Source organism: Oncorhynchus clarkii, chromosome 4 (genome assembly GCF_045791955.1).
Source record: "Oncorhynchus clarkii lewisi isolate Uvic-CL-2024 chromosome 4, UVic_Ocla_1.0, whole genome shotgun sequence".
NCBI classification, from domain to species: Eukaryota; Metazoa; Chordata; class Actinopteri; order Salmoniformes; family Salmonidae; genus Oncorhynchus; species Oncorhynchus clarkii.
Window position 1 is genome coordinate 78,384,361 of NC_092150.1, and position 15,877 is coordinate 78,400,237.

A 15,877-nucleotide genomic window follows, 5' to 3' on the forward strand; every position below is an offset into this window, starting at 1 on the left:
CATGTCATTGGGCCTCAATGTCTTTTTTACCAGGTAAGTTGACTGAGAACACATTCTCATTTAGAGCAATGATCTGGGGAATAGATTATTGGAAGGTGGGGATGATTAGGTGTCTGTGATGGTATGACACCAGTGTTAACACCCCTACTCTTACAATAAGTACCATGGGATCTTTAGTGAGTCAGGACACCAGTTTAACATCCCACCCAAAAGACAGAACCCTACACAGTGAAATGTCCCCAATCACTGCCCTGGGGAATTGGGATAGACCAGAGGAAAGAGTGCCTACTACTGGCCCGCCAACACGACTTCCAGCAGAATCTGGCCCTCCATCCAGGGACTGACCAGGACCAATCCTGCTTAGCTTCAGAGGTAAGCCAGCAGTGGGATGCAGGGTGGCATGCTGGTGTCTTAGACATGATAAGTATCCACCGCTCTACAGCAGAGAGCACACATCCAGGCCAGATTATCCCTCATTCTGTCCAGGCTCATACCATGTGCCAAGACTACTAGAGAGACCAGAATCATGAGCTGGAAATGTCTTGTAGCGTTCATGGACATAAATGAGAGACTGAAGCAGAGAGAATTCACTAAAGCTGCTTGGACACCACATGTTTTTAGCCTAATCTATGGGCTCCCAATCAGCTCGTGGCACATTTTTCCAAAATCGGAGGAAATCAGAGCAAACTCTGAGTAAAACGTAACGCCGCAACCCATAAGTGTGAGCACTTACCCCATTTGAAGTTGATGGCTGTCACAAGCTCCTGGCACTCTGTCCTGATCATTTTCAAACATGTTCAATATATTCTGCCTCAAATTGGCCATGATCGCCAAGTGTGCACAGTGCTCAGAGCAGATGTGAGTCATTTCCCACCGTCAGCCAATCAGCATCTCCGAACGATAAAGGTTCTCTTCACTACCTCACAAGTCATCACTCACACACACACGCACGCACGCACGCACGCACGCACGCGCACACACACACACACACACACACACACACACACACACACACACACATATTTGAGCTAGCTGGTCTGTTGGTCTGTTGGTCTATGTTACAAGTTACATTTAAACCTGTTCTTACTTCAAGTTCTTTCTGCAAAATCCCCACATTTTACGGCATCTGCATCTGATCCCCATAGGTGCGGTAAAGAGGTCAATGGAACCCGACGAAATCAATGGAAATGCAACGGAAACATGTTGGTGAAAGATGCTGCTGGGGAAAGATCCTGATCTCCTCATTGCCTCCCAGCAAAATGTGCCTGCCTTTAGGCTATTGGTTATCTGTGTATTTCACACTATGCTGAGGTAAACATCGGCGTAAAATGCTTCTATGGATGTCAACCCCAACACATGTTCATGTCATCGTCACCAATCAACTGCATTACAGTTAAAAAACGACTGACTACCACCACTGATTTCTGTATGCTAGCTATGCTACCATTTTATACGGATAGGAGTTAGCATTTAGCTGTCACTTCTAAATCTGAAAAATACTTCTAAACTTCTAAATGTTATGTAGCGCAAAGAGACAAATATATCAAAATCAGGCTTTAGTGACCACGCTGTGGGCCAGTCGTGATGGATTTCCACTTTGTTCTATCAGATCTGTTGAATGTGCACCAATCTGGCATCCGTCTTCCTTCCCCCACGGTCTGCGTTCCATTGACCTCTTAACCACATCGATCAGTTTCATGGGAATATGCATTTCGATCTTATTCTTCTTGAATGACTTAGGCTAAGTAGCTAACTACTGTTAAATCGAATTGTAGAGCAGAGGAAGCAGTTAAGAAGCTACACTTCCACTTTTGTTTCAATAAAAGCATATTAAGCCTAGTGGTATGGGCTGTGGAGTTCTGGCTTCATGATAAAACGTGTTGGACCATTCAGCACAATCATAACAAAATTTCATAAGTAGCCTAATTCCGTGGTGTTTTTGGTCCAACCGTAGAACCTAATGTTTCACTATGCTATTATATTCGGTTTGTTATGTAGAATACTAATGAATCATCAAGAGATCTTATGAGACATTAATTCAACTCTAATCTTAACTTTATTAAACAAGCACTATTCTGAGGCTGTGCTGCACCCCTGATAACAATGCACATAAAGGAATGCAGCATCTTCCTCGGTTGCCATGATGATATCCTTACTACACATGTGCAAACCGGCACAGCAAAATTATAGCCCGATTCTGTCACGATTGTCCAATCCTACTGAGCCTGTAGACCCATGTTTTGTATTTCAGCCCTAAGCAGTAGAATCACATTAGTGTCATTATGAGAGATGGAGGGAAAGGATCTGATTGTGAAAGATTGACTGAACATCATTTCCCATAAGTCCCAGGAGTAAGTGGCCAGAATTAATACATTATAAAACAATCAGAATCCTTAGAATGAGAAACCAACCAACCGAAGCGTTATCCAATCATCCTCTTCTCTTGTGAACCCGACCAACCATATCCCTCTCAATAAGGGCTCAGCCTATCCAGTATCTCAACCACCCCTGACCTTGAATTGACTGCTCATGACCAGACGTCAAAAGTAAGGAAATAAACATTTTTCTCTGATTTTTTGCACCTGGATAATGTGGTGTTTCTCCCTCCCTCCCTCCCTCCCTCCCTCCCTCCCTCCCTCCCTCCCTCCCTCCCTCCCTCCCTCCCTCCTCTCCCTCCCTCCCTCCCTCCCTCCCTCCCTCTCCCTCCCTCCCTCCCTCTCTAGGAACTGGGAATGTTTTTACTCTCACCATCACCCTCTCTCACCATCACCCTCTCTCACTACCTCTCAGGGAATGGTTTTTCATGCTTCATTATCCAGTGGGTTCCCATTTAATTATATTACTTTACAAAGCTCAACAATACACAGTGGTGATGATGTTCTCAAAACCCCATTTAACATTTCATTGTGGTTAAACTGAGCTCTCGTCATCAGGTCATTATGACGTGTACTGTAGCACGCTGTGGGCCCTCTGATTTCATTTCACTGGGCAAACAGCGGGACACGTTACAGAAATATGTTTTTAAAAGGTCAGTGTTTACTGTCCCGAACTGATTCATAGGAGCGCTGAGGACCACCATATGCCCATTGAGTAACACACAGACAGTGTTCACAGGCAGTGTTATAACAACAAGTAACAAAGACTGTAATTGAGTTATTAAACAGTGCTCATGGACGTAAATGAACTGCCTTTCTTCCATTGGTTATACAGTCATGGTGCCTATTAGAGCTGTGGGTTTGATTCACACATACTGATTATGGAAGAAAGAGTCTGCTGCCAAAATAAATACAAATATTATTACAACGTAACAGGGCCTCTAAGTTTCCAATCTGAGAAGACTAAGAGGTAATGACCTTATTCCAGTCTGATAAACCTCTCACGCATGCATCCTCCTGTCCATACTCACACACACACGTAAACGCGCTGACACACACACACACACACACACACACACACACACACACACACACACACACACACACACACACACACACACACACACACACACACACACAGTCCATCTAAATCCCATTCGGTCATAATCAGCTTTCTCCTCCATATTATCACGCTGTACATTATGCTCAATACATTATCATCTACATGACTCCAACCAGATGCTCTGCTTCGTTAGAATAAGGTTGGGAAGGAAGGGTGCATCAAATTAATCTCAATAATTACGTCTTAGCTTGTACAAGGACGTTGTCTCTCTCCTGGATGCAGTTGGATTTAGATAATGATGTTATGACCTCTCTGAAGATGAGGTCCACTCCAACACACAAACACATCTTTACACACACCCATTTACACACAATTACGTACACACACACACACACACACACACACACACACACACACACACACACACACACACACACACACACACACACACACTCTTTACATACCCAACCATAACCAGACTAGGACAGTCAGTGCACTACAACATAAAGCTCATAAATCATAAAGAGCATGTTGTCTCCGTGGTGATACTGATTATTAATACCGCCTTTGGGTCCAGCAGCATTCCATTATTCATGTTCTAATGGAGGTATAAATGAAATCCTGTTTCCATACATGTATAATGTAGAATAATTACCCTCTATAAATCATGAACACGGGGCTCATGGGCAATGTATGGGTGACGTCTAGGCGTCAAGATGCCACTGAGATGATGTTGTTTTTCTTTATTATATTTTTGTTATTAGGGAAAAGACTGCACTTCCAGTGTATATATTGACATAGACATGAAGTTGTGGTGGTTAGCAGCAAATGTGACATTAAGAACACCTGCTCTTTCCATGACATAGACTAATCAGGTGAATCCAGGTGAAAGCTATGATCCCTTATTGATGTCACCTGTTAAATCCACTTTAATCAGTGTAGATGAAGGGGAGGAGACAGGTTAAAGAAGGAGTTTTAAGCCTTGAGACAATTGAGACATGGATTGTGTGTGTGTGCCATTCAGAGGGTGAATGGGCAAGACAAAAGATTTAAGTGACTTTGAACGGGGTTCTAAGGCGCACTGGTTTGTGTCAAGAACTGCAACCCTGTGTAGTTTTTCCCGCTAAACAGTTTCCTGTGTGTATCAAGAATGGTCCACCACACCCAAAGGACATCCAACCAACTTGAAACAACTGTGGAAAGCATTGGAGTCAATATGGGCCAGCATCCCTGTGGAATGCTTTCGACACCTTGTAGAGTCCATGCCCCGACAAATTGAGGCTGTTCTGAGGGGAAAAGAGAGAGGGTGCAACTCAATATTAGGAAGGTGTTCTTAATGTTTTGTACACTCAGCTTACGTTGATAGATTTATTGAAGCAAGTAGAGGAGACCTGGGACAAGGTAAAGGACAAAACCTAAATTGTAGTGATACTAAACGTAATATTTGGTATGTGGGGGTAAGAGTTGGACAAGCTGCTGTTGTTTCTGTCCACGACCTCTCCATCCATTCATGACATGAGTGAATGAGTGAAAAGACCTAGGGCGTGACTCAATCCATACGCGAATGTATCGCGGATCCGTGTTAAAATGTAAAGGTAATTTCCGACACCGTGAATGCAGTCTCCACGAACGTGGGAATATTGCCTTAATATGAGCTATATTGCGTATCTTCAGCGATTCTTCTGCAATATGGATTGAATCCAGCCCTTAGTTGTCATGGACAACAGTTAGAGCTGGTAAAGTATTCAATTTCAAACAACATTATTTTTCCCCTCGGGGGTAATTAAGAAAGGCTTGTGGTAGGCAGGTCACAAATAATAACATCCTCCACATATAATGCAAGAACAACAACAAGTACACATATTCAGAGTACAAAAACAGTATGAAAATGTATGCACTCATTACTGTAAGTCGCTCTGGATAAGAGCGTCTGCTAAATGACTCAAATGTAAATGTAATAGAAGGTCAGAGAATTGAATTGTGGTGCGAGAACAACAACCTTTTTCCCTCAATGTGAGCAAGACAAAGGAGCTGATTGTAGACTACAGGAAAAGGTGGGCCGAACAGGCCCCCATTAACATCGACAGGGCTGTAGTGGAGCGGGTCGAGAGTTTCAAGTTCCTTGGTGTCCACATCATCTACAAACTATCATGGTCCACACCAAGACAGTCACGAAGAGGGCACGACAAAATATTTTCCCCTTTGTTAGTTGTGGGATCTTGTCTATGTTAGGTTGCCTGTCAGCACTAGTTTGTATAGTGTCACGGTTTGTTTGGTTGTTTGTTGTTTTTGTTCGTTCATTAAAAAGAGAATGTACGCATACCATGCTGCACCTTGGTCCGATCCTTATGATGAACGTGACATCTTTCAACTATTATTCTGACATTTCACATTCTTAAAATAAAGTTGTGATCCTAACTGACCTAAAACAGGGAATTTTTACTTGGATTAAATGTCAGGAATTGTGAAACACTGAAATTAAATGTAAGGAGTATGTAAACGTCCGAATTCAACTGTACATGTACAAATGATCTAACCTGTACCCCTGCACACTGACTCGGTACCGGTACCCCCTGTATATAGCCTGACTAACCTGTACCCCTGCACACTGACTCGGTACCGGTACCCCCTGTATATAGCCTGACTAACCTGTACCCCTGCACACTGACTCGGTACCGGTACCCCCTGTATATAGCCTGACTAACCTGTACCCCTGCACACTGACTCGGTACCGGTACCCCCTGTATATAGCCTGACTAACCTGTACCCCTGCACACTGACTCGGTACCGGTACCCCTGTATATAGCCTGACTAACCTGTACCCCTGCACACTGACAAGGTACTGGTACCCCCTGTATATAGACTGACTAACCTGTACCCCTGCACACTGACTCGGTACCGGTACCCCCTGTATATAGCCTGACTAACCTGTACCCCTGCACACTGACTCGGTACCGGTACCCCCTGTATATAGCCTGACTAACCTGTACCCCTGCACACTGACTCGGTACCGGTACCCCCTGTATATAGCCTGACTAACCTGTACCCCTGCACACTGACTCGGTACCGGTACCCCCTGTATATAGCCTGACTAACCTGTACCCCTGCAAACTGACTCGGTACAGGTACCCCCTGTATATAGCCTGACTAACCTGTACCCCTGCACACTGACTCGGTACCGGTACCCCCTGTATATAGCCTGACTAACCTGTACCCCTGCACACTGACTCGGTACCGGTACCCCCTGTATATAGCCTGACTAACCTGTACCCCTGCACACTGACAAGGTACCCCCTGTATATAGCCTGACTAACCTGTACCCCTGCACACTGACTCGGTACCGGTACCCCCTGTATATAGCCTGACTAACCTGTACCCCTGCACATTGACTCGGTACCGGTACCCCCTGTATATAGCCTGACGAACCTGTACCCCTGCACACTGACTCGGTACCGGTACCCCCTGTATATAGCCTGACTAACCTGTACCCCTGCACACTGACTCGGTACCCCCTGTATATAGCCTGACTAACCTGTACCCCCACACATTGACTCGGTACAGGTACCCCCTGTATATAGCCTGACTAACCTGTACCCCTGCACACTGACTCGGTACCAGTACCCCTGTATATAGCCTGACTAACCTGTACCCCTGCACACTGACTCGGTACCGGTACCCCCTGTATATAGCCAGACTAACCTGTACCCCTGCACACTGACTCGGTACCGGTACCCCCTGTATATAGCCTGACTAACCTGTACCCCTGCACACTGACTCGGTACCGGTACCCCCTGTATATAGCCTGACTAACCTGTACCCCTGCACACTGACTCGGTACCGGTACCCCCTGTATATAGCCTGACTAACCTGTACCCCTGCACACTGACTCGGTACCGGTACCCCCTGTATATAGCCTGACTAACCTGTACCCCTGCACACTGACTCGGTACCGGTACCCCCTGTATATAGCCTGACTAACCTGTACCCCTGCACACTGACTCGGTACCCCCTGTATATAGCCTGACTAACCTGTACCCCCACACATTGACTCGGTACAGGTACCCCCTGTATATAGCCTGACTAACCTGTACCCCTGCACACTGACTCGGTACCAGTACCCCCTGTATATAGCCTGACTAACCTGTACCCCTGCACACTGACTCGGTACCGGTACCCGCCTGACTAACCTGTACCCCTGCACACTGACTCGGTACCGGTACCCCCTGTATATAGCCTGACTAACCTGTACCCCTGCACACTGACTCGGTACCGGTACCCCCTGTATATAGCCTGACTAACCTGTACCCCTGCAAACTGACTCGGTAAAGGTACCCCCTGTATATAGCCTGACTAACCTGTACCCCTGCACACTGACTCGGTACCGGTACCCCCTGTATATAGCCTGACTAACCTGTACCCCTGCACACTGACTCGGTACCGGTACCCCCTGTATATAGCCTGACTAACCTGTACCCCTGCACACTGACAAGGTACCCCCTGTATATAGCCTGACTAACCTGTGCCCCTGCACACTGACTCGGTACCGGTACCCCCTGTATATAGCCTGACTAACCTGTACCCCTGCACATTGACTCGGTACCGGTACCCCCTGTATATAGCCTGACTAACCTGTACCCCTGCACACTGACTCGGTACCGGTACCCCCTGTATATAGCCTGACTAACCTGTACCCCTGCACACTGACTCGGTACCCCCTGTATATAGCCTGACTAACCTGTACCCCCACACATTGACTCGGTACAGGTACCCCCTGTATATAGCCTGACTAACCTGTACCCCTGCACACTGACTCGGTACCAGTACCCCCTGTATATAGCCTGACTAACCTGTACCCCTGCACACTGACTCGGTACCGGTACCCCCTGTATATAGCCTGACTAACCTGTACCCCTGCACACTGACTCGGTACCGGTACCCCCTGTATATAGCCTAACTAACCTGTACCCCATCACACTGACTCGGTACCGGTACCCCCTGTATATAGCCTGACTAACCTGTACCCCTGCACACTGACTCGGTACCGGTACCCCCTGTATATAGCCTGACTAGCCTGTACCCCTGCACACTGACTCGGTACCGGTACCCCCTGTATATAGCCTGACTAACCTGTACCCCTGCACACTGACTCGGTACCGGTACCCCCTGTATATAGCCTGACTAACCTGTACCCCTGCACACTGACTCGGTACCGGTACCCCCTGTATATAGCCTGACTAACCTGTACCCCTGCACACTGACTCGGTACAGGTACCCCCTGTATATAGCCTGACTAACCTGTACCCCTGCACACTGACTCGGTACCGGTACCCCCTGTATATAGCCTGACTAACCTGTACCCCTGCACACTGACTCGGTACAGGTACCCCCTGTATATAGCCTGACTAACCTGTACCCCTGCACACTGACTCGGTACCGGTACCCCCTGTATATAGCCTGACTAACCTGTACCCCTGCACACTGACTCGGTACCGGTACCCCCTGTATATAGCCTGACTAACCTGTACCCCTGCACACTGACTCGGTACCGGTACCCCCTGTATATAGCCTGACTAACCTGTACCCCTGCAAACTGACTCGGTACAGGTACCCCCTGTATATAGCCTGACTAACCTGTACCCCTGCACACTGACTCGGTACCGGTACCCCCTGTATATAGCCTGACTAACCTGTACCCCTGCACACTGACTCGGTACCGGTACCCCCTGTATATAGCCTGACTAACCTGTACCCCTGCACACTGACAAGGTACCCCCTGTATATAGCCTGACTAACCTGTACCCCTGCACACTGACTCGGTACCGGTACCCCCTGTATATAGCCTGACTAACCTGTACCTCTGCACATTGACTCGGTACCGGTACCCCCTGTATATAGCCTGACTAACCTGTACCCCTGCACACTGACTCGGTACCGGTACCCCCTGTATATAGCCTGACTAACCTGTACCCCTGCACACTGACTCGGTACCCCCTGTATATAGCCTGACTAACCTGTACCCCCACACATTGACTCGGTACAGGTACCCCCTGTATATAGCCTGACTAACCTGTACCCCTGCACACTGACTCGGTACCAGTACCCCCTGTATATAGCCTGACTAACCTGTACCCCTGCACACTGACTCGGTACCGGTACCCCCTGTATATAGCCAGACTAACCTGTACCCCTGCACACTGACTCGGTACCGGTACCCCCTGTATATAGCCTGACTAACCTGTACCCCTGCACACTGACTCGGTACCGGTACCCCCTGTATATAGCCTGACTAACCTGTACCCCTGCACACTGACTCGGTACCGGTACCCCCTGTATATAGCCTGACTAACCTGTACCCCTGCACACTGACTCGGTACCGGTACCCCCTGTATATAGCCTGACTAACCTGTACCCCTGCACACTGACTCGGTACAGGTACCCCCTGTATATAGCCTGACTAACCTGTACCCCTGCACACTGACTCGGTACCGGTACCCCCTTTATATAGCCTGACTAACCTGTACCCCTGCACACTGACAAGGTACCCCCTGTATATAGCCTGACTAACCTGTACCCCTGCACACTGACTCGGTACCGGTACCCCCTGTATATAGCCTGACTAACCTGTACCCCTGCACATTGACTCGGTACCGGTACCCCCTGTATATAGCCTGACTAACCTGTACCCCTGCACACTGACTCGGTACCGGTACCCCCTGTATATAGCCTGACTAACCTGTACCCCCACACATTGACTCGGTACAGGTACCCCCTGTATATAGCCTGACTAACCTGTACCCCTGCACACTGACTCGGTACCAGTACCCCCTGTATATAGCCTGACTAACCTGTACCCCTGCACACTGACTCGGTACCGGTACCCGCCTGACTAACCTGTACCCCTGCACACTGACTCGGTACCGGTACCCCCTGTATATAGCCTGACTAACCTGTACCCCTGCACACTGACTCGGTACCGGTACCCCCTGTATATAGCCTGACTAACCTGTACCCCTGCAAACTGACTCGGTACAGGTACCCCCTGTATATAGCCTGACTAACCTGTACCCCTGCACACTGACTCGGTACCGGTACCCCTGTATATAGCCTGACTAACCTGTACCCCTGCACACTGACTCGGTACCGGTACCCCCTGTATATAGCCTGACTAACCTGTACCCCTGCACACTGACAAGGTACCCCCTGTATATAGCCTGACTAACCTGTACCCCTGCACACTGACTCGGTACCGGTACCCCCTGTATATAGCCTGACTAACCTGTACCCCTGCACATTGACTCGGTACCGGTACCCCCTGTATATAGCCTGACTAACCTGTACCCCTGCACACTGACTCGGTACCGGTACCCCCTGTATATAGCCTGACTAACCTGTACCCCTGCACACTGACTCGGTACCCCCTGTATATAGCCTGACTAACCTGTACCCCCACACATTGACTCGGTACAGGTACCCCCTGTATATAGCCTGACTAACCTGTACCCCTGCACACTGACTCGGTACCAGTACCCCCTGTATATAGCCTGACTAACCTGTACCCCTGCACACTGACTCGGTACCGGTACCCCCTGTATATAGCCTGACTAACCTGTACCCCTGCACACTGACTCGGTACCGGTACCCCCTGTATATAGCCTGACTAACCTGTACCCCTGCACACTGACTCGGTACCGGTACCCCCTGTATATAGCCTGACTAACCTGTACCCCTGCACACTGACTCGGTACCGGTACCCCCTGTATATAGCCTGACTAACCTGTACCCCTGCACACTGACTCGGTACCGGTACCCCCTGTATATAGCCTGACTAACCTGTACCCCTGCACACTGACTCGGTACCGGTACCCCCTGTATATAGCCTGACTAACCTGTACCCCTGCACACTGACTCGGTACCGGTACCCCCTGTATATAGCCTGACTAACCTGTACCCCTGCACACTGACTCGGTACCGGTACCCCATGTACATAGCCTGACTAACCTGTACCCCTGCACACTGACTCGGTACCGGTACCCCCTGTATATAGCCTGACTAACCTGTACCCCTGCACACTGACTCGGTACCGGTACCCCCTGTATATAGCCTGACTAACCTGTACCCCTGCACACTGACTCGGTACCGGTACCCCCTGTATATAGCCTCACTAACCTGTACCCCCGCACACTGACTCGGTACCGGTACCCCCTGTATATAACCTGACTAACCTGTACCCCTGCACACTGACTCGGTACCGGTAACCCCCTGTACATAGCCTGACTAACCTGTACCCCTGCACACTGACTCGGTACCGGTACCCCCTGTATATAGCCTGACTAACCTGTACCCCTGCACACTGACTCGGTACAGGTACCCCCTGTATATAGCCTGACTAACCTGTACCCCTGCACACTGACTCGGTACCCCCTGTATATAGCCTGACTAACCTGTACCCCTGCACACTGACTCGGTACCGGTACCCCCTGTATATAGCCTGACTAACCTGTACCCCTGCACACTGACTTGGTACCGGTACCCCCTGTATATAGCCTCGTTATTGTTATTTTACTGGACTTTTATATTTTTTTACTTCAGTTAATTTGTTAAATATTTTCTTAACTCTTATTGAGTTGGTTAAGGACTTGTAAGGAAGCATTTCATGGTAAGGTCTACACTTGTTGTATTCAGCGCGTGTGACAAATAAAGTTAGATTTTTGATTTGATTTTGAATACAACAGAATATGTTATTGTCAATATTTCAAGATAAGGGTATCCTTTAGCTGCCACAATTCATAAATGCCCAACCGCACACACACACACAGACTCTTATGCATTTACATGTACAGCCTGTACATGAACACCCTGGTCATCGTCAAGCGTGATCATAAGTTAAACGTCTCGCAGCGCAATGCCCCCGGCCAATATCCTGATTGGTAGATCTGTATCTCAGAGTATCCATAGACTATAGCCTCACAGATAAACCACAGCAGTTATCCCATCATCCTACGGCATGATCTTTTACAGTCTGGAGAGAAAGGGCTCTGAGCAGCAGCACTCACCTCATCCAGATCTCTTAAAGTGGGCAGATAGAGAGGAGATGAATAGATGTGAATAGAAACTTGAGAGAAGAGAGGATGAACCAACCCCGATGACGGAGGAGAGGAGGAGGAAGAGCGGCACGGCGGTTGGTGACTTTTAAATTGCTCCTGTGACCATAACTTTTACACAGTCGTCATTTTACACCACGGTGATCCTCTCTGACATTTCTGAATGAATAAAATTCAGCAGAATGTCAGCGAATCTATTTGTAGGTTTGCCCTGAGAGCAAACACATATGCTTACGTGAACGTGCACGTTCCTCCTCTCCTCCTCCCTCCCTTAATCTCTTTCAAACACACACATCAACCAATGCATGCACAAGCAAAGACATGTATGTACCACACACACACACACACACACACACACACACACACACACACACACACACACACACACACACACACACACACACACACACACACACACACACACACGTTAAGAGGCGAATAACCCTGAAAAAAAAATCATTTTCAGCATGTTGTGTTTGACAAGCACCACTTTTAATTATGTTGCGTCTGTTTTGGCTAATCTTCAGCAAGGATATATTTTTCATATTGCTCCCTTTTCTGTGAAAACCAGTGCTTTGCGCATAGCGATAAAATGACTCTAGCAGCACACGAGTTTGGGCTTTATATTTCATGAGTGCAGGATGTGAGAGCAGATGGAAACGATGTTGGTAATATTCTCCATAGAGAGAGCAGGCTTTAGCTCCGGCTCTCTGACAGGTTGGATTCCCCTCGTCTAAAGAAACAGGAGGTTGGCTCTGACATGCCTTCCATTTTGTTTCCTCGAAGTGGCCCGACATGTTTCTGGAATACTGTACCACTATTCCTGCACTCAGAGACTCTCAGGACCGCTTGCCCTGACCTAGATTAAGCCGATACCTGGACTAAAAATGATTCTCAATTGAGAATTTGCATTGAATTCCAATGCATTTAAATCCAGGACTAGGTTTATCTGTGTCCGGTAAACCAGTCTTCAGAGTTCAGAATAATATCCACCATGAGCCAAGATGATTCACAATATCATTCTAAATTATACTAAAAATAATTCTCAATGGAGAATTTCCATTGAAGTGCATTGAAGTCCAGGATTAGGCTAAATCTGTGTCTAAAACCACAACTCAGAGATCACCATGATGGTATCAGACAATATGATCTACAATATCACAATATTCTAATTCACACTCCATTAATTCTAGAAAATAACTGACTTGGAACTTTTAGTCCCCACACAGCATCGATTTAAATTCAAAATCTCAAACCACATTTAAATCTCAAACCACATAACATTAAACTCATGCGCAGAGTGACTGTAGATGTCAGCGTTGAGGTGTGAGACATCTGACTTGCTCTCGTTTCAAAGAAATGGACAGTATCTCGGGCTCTGTCTGCATTGTTTCCATTTCTTTGAAACGAGAGCAAGTCAGATGTCTCACACCTCAAAGCTGACATCTACAGTCACACTGCTCATGAGTTTAATCTGGCTGTTTCTATTTCATAGCAGGTTAATGGGATCAAATGGGGGTTCTGGATTCCCAGGCACACCCTTGCTCCGGCTGCCTCTTTCCATGCAACTCTGGCATTAGGAGGGTTGTGGGTGACTCTATTGCTATACTGTCTGCACTCTGTACACAAACACATACAGTACATACAAACACACCCTGCCACCCTCCCTCTACCAGTAGCCTTGCTGTTACAACAGACACATGTCTGTTCCCACCAACAATGATCAGATCATTCTAACAGACAGTCAGAGTGGTTGCCTGGAGACCAGCGGCAGTACAATGGTAAAGAGCACAGCATGCTCCTGAGAAAGGTCAGGGGTTGTGTAGGTGCTAGTGACTTCACTTGTCCTCTCCTGTGGAAATGGAAGGAGCTGAATGTGTGTGACATGGCAGGGCCAGTTGGAGTGACTCTTCCAGACTCAGAGATAGACATTGTGGTATAAGCATGTTCTGCTGGATTTGAGTACCTACTCCTCACATCTCCTGACATTTCCACCTGCGACATTTTGAGATATTTCTCTCTTTCTGTATCTCTCTCTCTCTCTGAAAAATACTCTCTCGGGTGATTTGAACTGCCCTCTCTCCCGGGTGTCTGTTCTTAGAATCAAACCCTATTCCTGTTTTTATCATATTTACTTTGTCAAGTGAAACAGAGAAGTGGAGTGATTCCTGTTTGTTGTAGCGACACACACTGGTCCACAGAGCCAACCCCAGATGTTCTTGCTACTGATGAAGACCTGATGCACCCCACCTCTCATCTAACTTGGGTGGAAAATGACACAGAGAAGAGGAAACTTTGCAGACAGGCAGACAGACAGACAGGCAGACAGACAGGCAGACAGACAGGCAGGCTGGCAGACAGACAGACAGACAGACAGACAGACAGACAGACAGACTAAGGAGTCAACATGACAGAGGCTGATAGACCCTGACAGAGATAGATAAGCAGTCTCCTGGAGTATGGCACACGCTAGCTAGTTTACTGTCCAGTCCTCTGTGGTGCGTTATCACTCAAAATCCTGCCACCATGCCAACCTGTTCCCTACAGTGTCCACCCCATCCTGTCTACCCACCCAGGCTACTTCCTGACAATCTCTTGTCCCACCATTCCACATTTTAAGGCTGGCTTGGTGCAATAGGTGAACTGGTGAGACGGAAAGAGGTGATAGAGAGATGACAGTCATTGGGCTCAAACTTTACTCTTTTTTATCGCTGGTTTGACCATGTCCTGGTTTTTAATGCACGATTACAGATCTGGCCTAAGGCATGAGTATCGCTCCAATGCATTAATATGCATCAAAAAGAAAGGAGAACCAAGGCACTATTCATATCATGAATTAAAATGCCTTTATTTGTATGGCATGTTCAATGGAAACAAAGTTTATAAACTCCATTAATATGCATGTCTCAAAGTCCCTACTTTATGCATGCCATTCCCCAAGGATCTCTGACCAGACACCTACTTACAGCGCTGCCATGTCTCCCATTCACCATGACCAAAATGGATGTCTTCATTCAAATCTATAACAGCTCTTAATTCGCCCGGTGCGGTGCTCATCCCATCAGCGATCACTCTTCTCTTTAAAATGGTTATAATTTCCATTGACCTCTCTCTATTGATCTGTCTATCTGTTTGTACATTGCACTAATCAATGGGAACCTGCCTCTTATCTGATCTCTATCTATTACTCCCATCACCACCCCCTCCTCACACAAACACACCACACACACACTCCAGTCCTCCACTCCTTTAAAGGGATACTTCGGGATTTTGGCAATGAGGCCCTTTATCGACTTCCCCAAGAGTCAGATGAACATGTGGATACCATTTTATGTCTC